Genomic DNA, 8,789 nt, shown 5'->3' with positions numbered 1-8,789 from the left:
GGTTATTTTGACGATAAAATGAGATAATATTTGTAAAGCTCTTTGTAAGCCTTAATGTGCTATGTACATGTTAACTAAGTTTGGAAGTAACAAATAACTTGGTTTACAACAAGATAGTGTCAGAGCTGGGACTATAATTCCTCCCTTCTGACTCCTAGGCTAGTGCTCTTTCCCCTGGGTATAGCATTACATTATCTTTGCCCACTTTATATACTTGTAGTAAGGGATTTCCAGTAAAGTAGAGCTGCCAGTTTCTGGGTAAAGGAACGTTCCTTCCTGGAATCAGAGACTTAAGAAAACCACAGCACTTGACTATATGTGTATATAAGGGAACCTCAGGTTCTTCTAGTTTCTGATGACTTCTGATGATGAAAACTTTTGCTAGAAACCACTGAAGTTGGAGATGGGAAAGAATGAAGAAACTCCTCAGTTCCCTGCTTCCTCGAACATATTGGAGGAACAATGTTGCCTACCTGGCACCCGTGAGCAGTGGGAAAACAGAAGTCATCAGACCAGGAGCCAAAAGAAGGTGTTGACTGGGGGAGAAGGAGAGCTCAGACTGGATGTCCAGCACACAGGGGCAAAATGGGGCAAGCCAGAGGGATAGACAGCAGATTGGGCTAGACTAGCAGACTCAAGGGGCTCCAGCTACTTTCTCCTTTGCTTCTCTGGAGCCCTATCTGACTTCTTAACCTCCCATTTTGGTAGATGGGAATAAGGGATGAGGAATGAAGAGGAAAGGGAAACTTCTACTTTAGCAACAATTTTCATGGCGGCCTACTATGTTGAGTATTTACTTTTTTTCCTTGAAACGAATACGTATGAAACTAACAAATTACATGACCATTATTAGCGATTTGTCTAAGCTTATTAGTTAAAGTTTGGGAGAGGAAAAGCTTGACCACAAAAGAAGAAATCTCCCCAGTTTTTCTCTCTGGAGTTAGGGTAAACTCATTAAAGAGAATTTTTGTACTTTTTGTAATTTATGAGAAATTTCCAGAATATGTCCTTAGATTGCCTTTGAATCTAGGGAAGCAGCTATAAAAGAAATGAGCCTTTAAGCAGAATAGGATTTAAGAGTTTGACTCTCCTCAAGTGTTTTGGCATATTGCTGACAACTAACCTTGCACCCTTTCATTCTACTCTTTAAATGTGACTCCCCCTGCGCCTAACAAATTCTAAAAATGTCTGAGGCAAGAGAGCTACTACTTACTGAGAAAAGCCCCAGGACTTCAGAATTCTATGTGATTCAAAGATTGATTCTAGTTTCAAAGATTGATTCAGGAGGGCAGGTGACTTTGAAATAAATAGAAGAGGTATTTAAGTGGGAACATTAATAGTAGTACCAAAGCAGGAGAATGCCAGAAAACTTAATTGCTAATATCAGAGAACAGAAGGAACTGAGAGATAGAGATGCCCTCCTGCTATGACTGGGAAGAAGGTTTTTAGTTGGATTGGGAATAGAAAAGATGCCATATGGATGGGTTTGGCCTCCACAAACCCTGGAATCTTGTCAGAATCCTGATGATCCTGAGCCAATAAGGCAAACCCTTTCGCCTACAATCTCAGTTACTGACATCAAGCTAAGAGATAGGGGAGTGAATGATGGACTCCCTTCTGGCCTCAGCAGCCCAGGCCCCCATAGGAATAGTTTTCTCAGTCTTCAGGGGTTTTCCTTGGAGTTGCACTGATAGCTGTTGAAGCTTGTATATATTTTGTGTATGGACTGAAGAAAATAGAAAAAATATTGTAGTATATGTTTTGTTTTTGCTTTCCCAATTGAAGGAGGGAGAGATTTATTTATTTTACACTTATCAAAAGGTATTCACTAAAGGAAAGAAGCATTTTTCAATCAATAAAGACATATTCATTAAGCATTTACTCTGGATAAGGAAACATTTTGAGTTGTGCTCTTGAGAAGGGTTATATACTGAAGAAGCAGCAATTGTAATTCGAGCATCATTTGAATAGCATATCTAGATTTGGACTAGTTTCCTTGAAAATCTTATGCATTACCCTCAAAGGGTCACCATCCTTCATTTGACAGCCATTGATATAAATTCTGTATGAAAAACTTTAGCTATTTAAATTTGAATCAAAATCTTGGTAGAAACTAAGGAAATTTTGTTCAAGTCATTGAACATTTCCTTTTTTACCTACTTAGCTATACTACAAAAATTATGATCAAAAATGGAAATAAATAAGTCATTTTACCAAACTTCTTTCATAAGACAAATAACATCTTATTCCTAAACCAGAGAGATTTAATACCTAAGTCAGAGACAAAGAGCTACATCCTTATATCACCGATGAATAGATGCAAAAAAAGTTTAATAAAATCCTTGCAAAAAGACTAGAGCAAATACCTCCCCCCAAAAATTCATGATGACCAAAGTTACTTTATACCAGGGATTCAAAGATATCTCAACAGCAAGAAAATAAAATAGTTAATCAGAGTAAGAATTAATTATATATGTGGCTCTGTACTTCCAGGTTCTAAATACTCCTGCTCTCAAGGAGTTTATAATTTACTGGAGAGATCCAGAGAAGCCTACAAAAAAATAGTCAGGATAATGTAGAGGAAAAAGGACACTCAGAACTAGAAAAAAAAACTTTCTATATTCCTGAAGGGGAAATTTAAAGTTGAATTTCCTAAGTATTTAAATTACAGAAGAGACTCATTTCTTGGGGGTTGCGTAATAGGGTGAAGAATTCCTTTTTGTTGAGCACATTTATCCAAGTAATATAGCCTTTATCTGTTAATTATGTTACAGGTTATAATGTTTTAGGCCATTGGCTTCCATTGGTTTTCTCCAATACCTCATTCTCTACCCCCAGCCCTAAAAGGGCAAGGGAATTTTGATTGGTTCTTAGTGAAAGCTGAATTAGTCTGAGTGAAACCAAAGGACTTGTAAGGGTTCATAAACCTATAATCAGTCCCTCTTCTCATTTGCAGACCCTATTATTTAGTAATACTGTTTATCCTACATAAGAGCCAAGTGGCAGTGTTTTAGCATTGTCTCTTAATTTTGCAATTGAAGTCCTACTAAATTTACACAGTCCAATCAATTTGATGGGTGGATTTTTAATGGCAGTTCATGCTCTGTGGCAATGCTGAGTAAGCAAAGATATGTGTCACTGTAGAACTGCCATTTTTAAAAAATGGCCAATTTATGTCCCCCCAACTTTTAAAACTTATTTGCAGATTTAAAAAAAGAGAAGAGCAGCTAGGCAATTGGGGTTAAGTGGCTTGTACAGGGTCACAAGGCTAGGTAGGAAGTATCTGAGCCCAGATCCTCCTGACTCCAAGCCTGGTATTCTACTGTGCTACCTAGCTAACCCCCAAAAGATTTATTTTTAATATAGTATCATTTTGATTTCTAATATTGCTCTGTACCTTTGGATTTTTCAATCATTTCCTCATTCATCTGTCCTGACAAAACTAGGAATGTGTCTTACATTTCTTACCCCAGCACATCCTCTAAAATTGGAATAATTAAGACTGAGAATCTAAGAGTTATCTTTCCTGGCATCATCTAAGTATGTCCAGGGGTGGGCATGGCCATGTCCTTGATTCCCTTCATTGGGATGAACAATGGAGCCAATCAGACCTAACTTGATTTCTTCATCCAGATCAGCAAGTATATTAGAATCCTGAGATCAGGTATGTGATTCTCTCCTCACATTACCATGAGGGGAATACAGAGGAACTGGAAAATATTACCTCCTTATTAGGTATCTACCAATTAGAGGTGTCTTGAGTTGTCTAGGGGAAGACTGAATAATGAGCTTTCAAAATTGTATTTAAATGACTCAAGACTCTGGATGAGTTGTCTTTGATCACTGAAGGCAATCATAGACAATTAATTTATTGGTTATTACTAACCTAATAAATAAATTTATATTTCTTACTTGGAACCTAGGCAGAATTTTTACTTGTCACATTCTGAAGGGAAGAAAAAATTAAGAAATTTAATTTAAAAAAAGACTCGGATTTTTTCTTTGCTCTTTAAATCAACCCATAGTTTTTTCCATCCTTCAAGGCTCTATGGTGTCTCTAGTGTGTGTCCTTTATCCACAATGCTGTACGTGTTACACCTCTATGGAAGCAGATTCCAAATCCTCTATAAATTAGTAAATGGTCTTCAAGAGTTATTTTCACCAAAAGATTCATCACCCTCTGTCCAACCTCAGATGCCATGTCCATTATTAGTGTCATGAGAAAGAGTTTAGATAACGGCTTGAAGAAATCTTGGACTTCATGGACATTCCATAATGGAATGAAGCCAGGGTTTGAAGAGAGAGTGTGGTTTGACCAAGCTGAAGGAAGGGAGGAGGTCTTGGCTTTGCCAAGTATCCAAGGAGCAGATAGAGTGGGATTTCATTGAGAAGAAGATACCTTCAATCAACTATTGCGGCTTAGGTAGACGGAAGGTCTTGGTTATCTGCTGGTGGACAGCAGATTTATCTACCTTACTCCCTAGAACATTTGAGGATTAGCTGGCTGTATATAGGACTTGTTCCTGGTTCCTGTGACATCTGTGATCATCTTGGAGCACTGTGGACCAATCTAGTGAGAATCCCACCTCTCCAGCTCTCTTTTATTCTAGTTAGAGATAGTTTAAATCTTAGTTTAGCTAAGTCATTTGGGTTATTATATAGTGTAGCAAACCGTTCTCTTCCACGTCCCTTATTTATATCAATAAACCCAGTTTATGTGTACTTCCTGACTCCTCTAAGCCATAAAGAACCCACATCTTGAAGTTCCCTACATCACTGGTTTTCCCTGGCTGATAGATTGTCAGTTAACTGACCAACTCATTTCCTAAACCTCACATCCCTATCTGGTTTCCCTGTGTTTGCCTGTCCTTCCCATTGTGAGGTGTGGGAATGTCCCCAGTTTGTCTGGAACCCAGTTATTCCTGTATCCCCAGTATTTTATTTTTCATTAGGCCATGGGGGAAATCCTTCTGGTTTGCTAATACCTACTAAAACTTGCCTCTGCTGCCAAGGTCTTGAAAGATCCAGTGTCATCTCTGTGATATAATGGAGCTTTAGAGAAGGGTCAGAGAATCATAGATAACAGACTTAGAAACACATGGAACTTTCAAGGCCATCTAATCCAACCCTTTTATTTTATAGATGGTAAGAATGACACTAATCATGTTACCTTCTCCCCCAACTCAATAAACCCCAATGGCTCTCTGTCATCTGGAGAATCAAATATAAAATCCTCTGTTTGGTATTTAAAACCCTCCACAACCTGGACCATTCCTAACTTTTCAGTCTTCTCTTCTTCTCCTCCCCTCCCTGTCCTCTATCATCCATTGACTCTGATCTTTGTTCTTTTCCTCACACAAGGCATTTCATCTCCTAACTCCATCACTGCCTTCTCCTTGGTTGTCCTCTATGCCTAGATTGCCCTCTCCTCTCTTTGCCTCCTACTCCTCTGGCCTCCTTCCAGATTCAGCTCAATTGCCATCATCTTTGGGAGATTTTCCCTCTTCATTCCACCATCTTTGGGAGTCTTTTCTTCTTCATCCCACTGTCTTTGGGAGACTTTACCTCATCATCCTGCTATCTTTGAGAGAGTTTTCTTCATCATCCCATCATCTTTGAGAAACTTTTCCTTGTCTTCTTTACTGCTAGTGCCTACCCTGAGATTACTTTCTATTTATGCTATATCTATCTCAAATGTAGCTGTCATTTGCATGTTATCTCTCCACTGTATTGGGAGCTCCCGGAGGGCCAGAGTAGTCCAAAATCACCCAGTTGGCAGGTGTCAGAGAGGGCAGTCCAACCCGGGTCTGCTAGACTTCATGTCCCATTCTCCATCTACTGCATCATTGCTTCCTCCCATTTTAATGGAAATCCTAAAAGTAAAGGGGACAAAAGAGAAAATGGAAACATTCAGGATGCTATGAACAGACCTTAAAATGCAGTTTTCAAGACCTCTTCTTCAACCCACCACCATATGGTTAAAAACTGAATATTTGAAGCTGAGTATACAAAGTAGTTTTGTTTTGTTTTTTTTTCAGTTTAAACAATGCAAAAGAGCTCTTGGGAAATTCTTAGCAGTTACTGTGTAATTACCTCAACTCAACCTAATCTGGCAGTGGTTTAAGAGCCCTAGATTCCTGAAAGAATTAAGGGATCATGACTCTGTTTATAAAATGAACTGTGAAAGAAGTGCTTTTGGCCACTGCACTTTCATAATTAGAATGACCAATTTTACAAGTGGGAGGCTAAAAGATTTTTATAACCTTATAAAGGTTAGTAGAAAGCAATGACTCAAGAGTCCATCCAGTCTGCTTATCAGGTCACTGCTGACAAATGTAATTCTAGACTGACTGTTGGGAGGAAATGAGGTGGGCCTCTTTTACAATCCACCAGCCCTAGTTTATGGTTACTGTGCCCAGAGAATGCTACCTCCCATTTATCCTGTATATACCCTGTCTGCACATAGTTGTTTGTATGTCTTCTCCTCCATTAGACTGCGAGCCTGGTGAGGTCAGGGAGTGTATTTTTTACTTTCTCTATATTTCTAATCCCTGCAACATAGTAAACATTTAATAAAATGCTGGCTGATAGACTGACTACGACTCCTCTAGTGAGACAACAGGGAGACATAAGCAGACAAAAATTCTGACTTCACTTAATTTGGGAACCAAATGGATAGCCAATTCTATCAGAGTATTTTGAGAGAGAGGAATAATTTGGAAAATAATCAAATCTGGCACCCTTCTTTCTCCCAAATGTAAAGCAATAACTAATGCTGACCAATTTTGTTAAGAGCTACTCTCTCAAAAATAAAATTAACATATGAAAGTCTCAATGCAGATAGGTGGCTCAGTAGATAGACAGTCAGGCCTGGAGAAGGGAGGTCCTGGGTTCAAATCAGATATTTCCTATCTCTGTGACCCTAAGCAAGTCATTTAATCCTAACTGCTTAACCATTACCACTCTTCTACCTTGGAACCAATATGACATATCGATTCTAAGACAGAAGGTAATGGTTTTCCCTTCCAAAAGAAAAAGAAGAAAAAAAAGAGTCTCCTAATAGGATGACATGTTTATACTCTGGCAAGAATGAAAAAGCAGGCCAATCAGTAATTGACTCTTTGGCAGTTTTTAAATAAAACACTACTGGTCTTTCTGATCTATCATAGCACTACTAAATGAATCTTCCCAATACATCACTATAATTGCTGATATTTACATAATACTTTAGAGGTTTATAAAATGATTTACATCCCTTATAATTACCTCATTATTTGATCCATTGAGAAGTAGCATAGAGAGGGAGCTAATTTGAGAGTCAGGACACATATTAGCTTTGTGTTTTGTTCAGTCATTTTTTTCATACATATTTGACTCTTTGTGAGCCAATTCGGTTGGTTGGTTGGGGTTTTTTTTGGCAAAAAAGAATCAAGTGGTTTGCCATTTCCTTCTCCAGCTCATTTGAGAGATGAGGAAACTGAGGGAAACAGGGTTAAGTGACTTGCCTAGGTTCACATGGCTAGTAAGAGTTTGAAGTCAGATTTGAACTCAGGACCTCTTGCCTCTAGGTCTAATACTCTACCCACTGTACCATCTAGCTGCCAATAACTATGGCAGCAACAACAACAACAACAACAAAACAACAAAAAACCTCTTACCTTCTTTTTTGTCAGTTCTAAGGCAGGAGAGCAGCAAGGGCTAGGCAATGGGGAGTGAGTGACTTGCCCAGGATCACACCATTAGGAAGTGTCTGAGGCCAGATTGGAACCCAGAACCTCCCATCTCCAGGCCTGGCTCTCTATCCACTGACCACCTACCTATTCCAACAAAGTAGGACCTATAGAGCATGGGCAATCTTCCCTGCCTGTTTCCAATCCAACACCTGGGGGTGAGTCTACTTCTAGTTATGAGTGACTGAGGGGTTGGCAGGATTATGTTCTGATTGGTTGAAGAGCTGGAAGGAGGGACATTTGATAGGCTATTAAGCTGGAAATGAGTGTGCATGCAAAGATGAGAGCAGAAGATTTCTTTGAGCAGCTGGGAGTAGGAGAGTAGGGATCTGGCTGCTTCCCCCCATTCTACCAGTAGTACCTTGTTTCTTTGGGGCTTATTCTTTTCTAATCTTAGACAAATGAGTATTTAGCTATGGGAATGTCCAGGCTACTGTAAAAGTGGAATTATAGGGGGGCTATAGTGGAACCCCAAGAAGCAGGATCAGTTGAAATCTGTTGGAGCCAGGAGGATAAAAGGGGGGGAATACAAAAGCAGGAGGAGTTGGTTTTTGGGAGCTGCAATAGAGAAGGAGGTGAATGACAGCAGCTCCTGGGTCAAGCCTGCTCAAACCCTTGCTGTGCCTGAACAACAATCCCAGCAGCCATTTTTTGTTCTTGACAAGATTGATTCTTCATTATTGCTTCAACCTAGAAATTCAGAGATTCTTTTGAGAGCCTTTTTCTACAACTGCTTACCCTCAATTTCTACTACCAATTATTCCCCCTGTGACTACTTATCCATTTCAAAATAGCTAGAAAGGAAGATTTTAGTGAGAAGGGTGAAAGGGACTTGGTTTGGGCTTTAGTCTTGGCTAGGCCTTGGACTCTAGGATTTAATAGAGAGATACCTAGCCATTCCTTTATTCCCTCTTACCTCAAACCTGTCAACTTCCCTCTGATCAATTCCTGTTATTAAAAGTTAATTATAAAGTCAGATAGTGTTCTTAATCCAATTGGCAAAGTTATCAAGAAGTGAAGCAAGCCTGCTGCCTACCTGAAGAAGATCCACCATTTTCC

The sequence above is a fragment of the Gracilinanus agilis genome, chromosome 6 (genome assembly GCF_016433145.1).
Source record: "Gracilinanus agilis isolate LMUSP501 chromosome 6, AgileGrace, whole genome shotgun sequence".
Taxonomy (NCBI): Eukaryota; Metazoa; Chordata; class Mammalia; order Didelphimorphia; family Didelphidae; genus Gracilinanus; species Gracilinanus agilis.
This window is presented reverse-complemented; position numbering follows the sequence as displayed.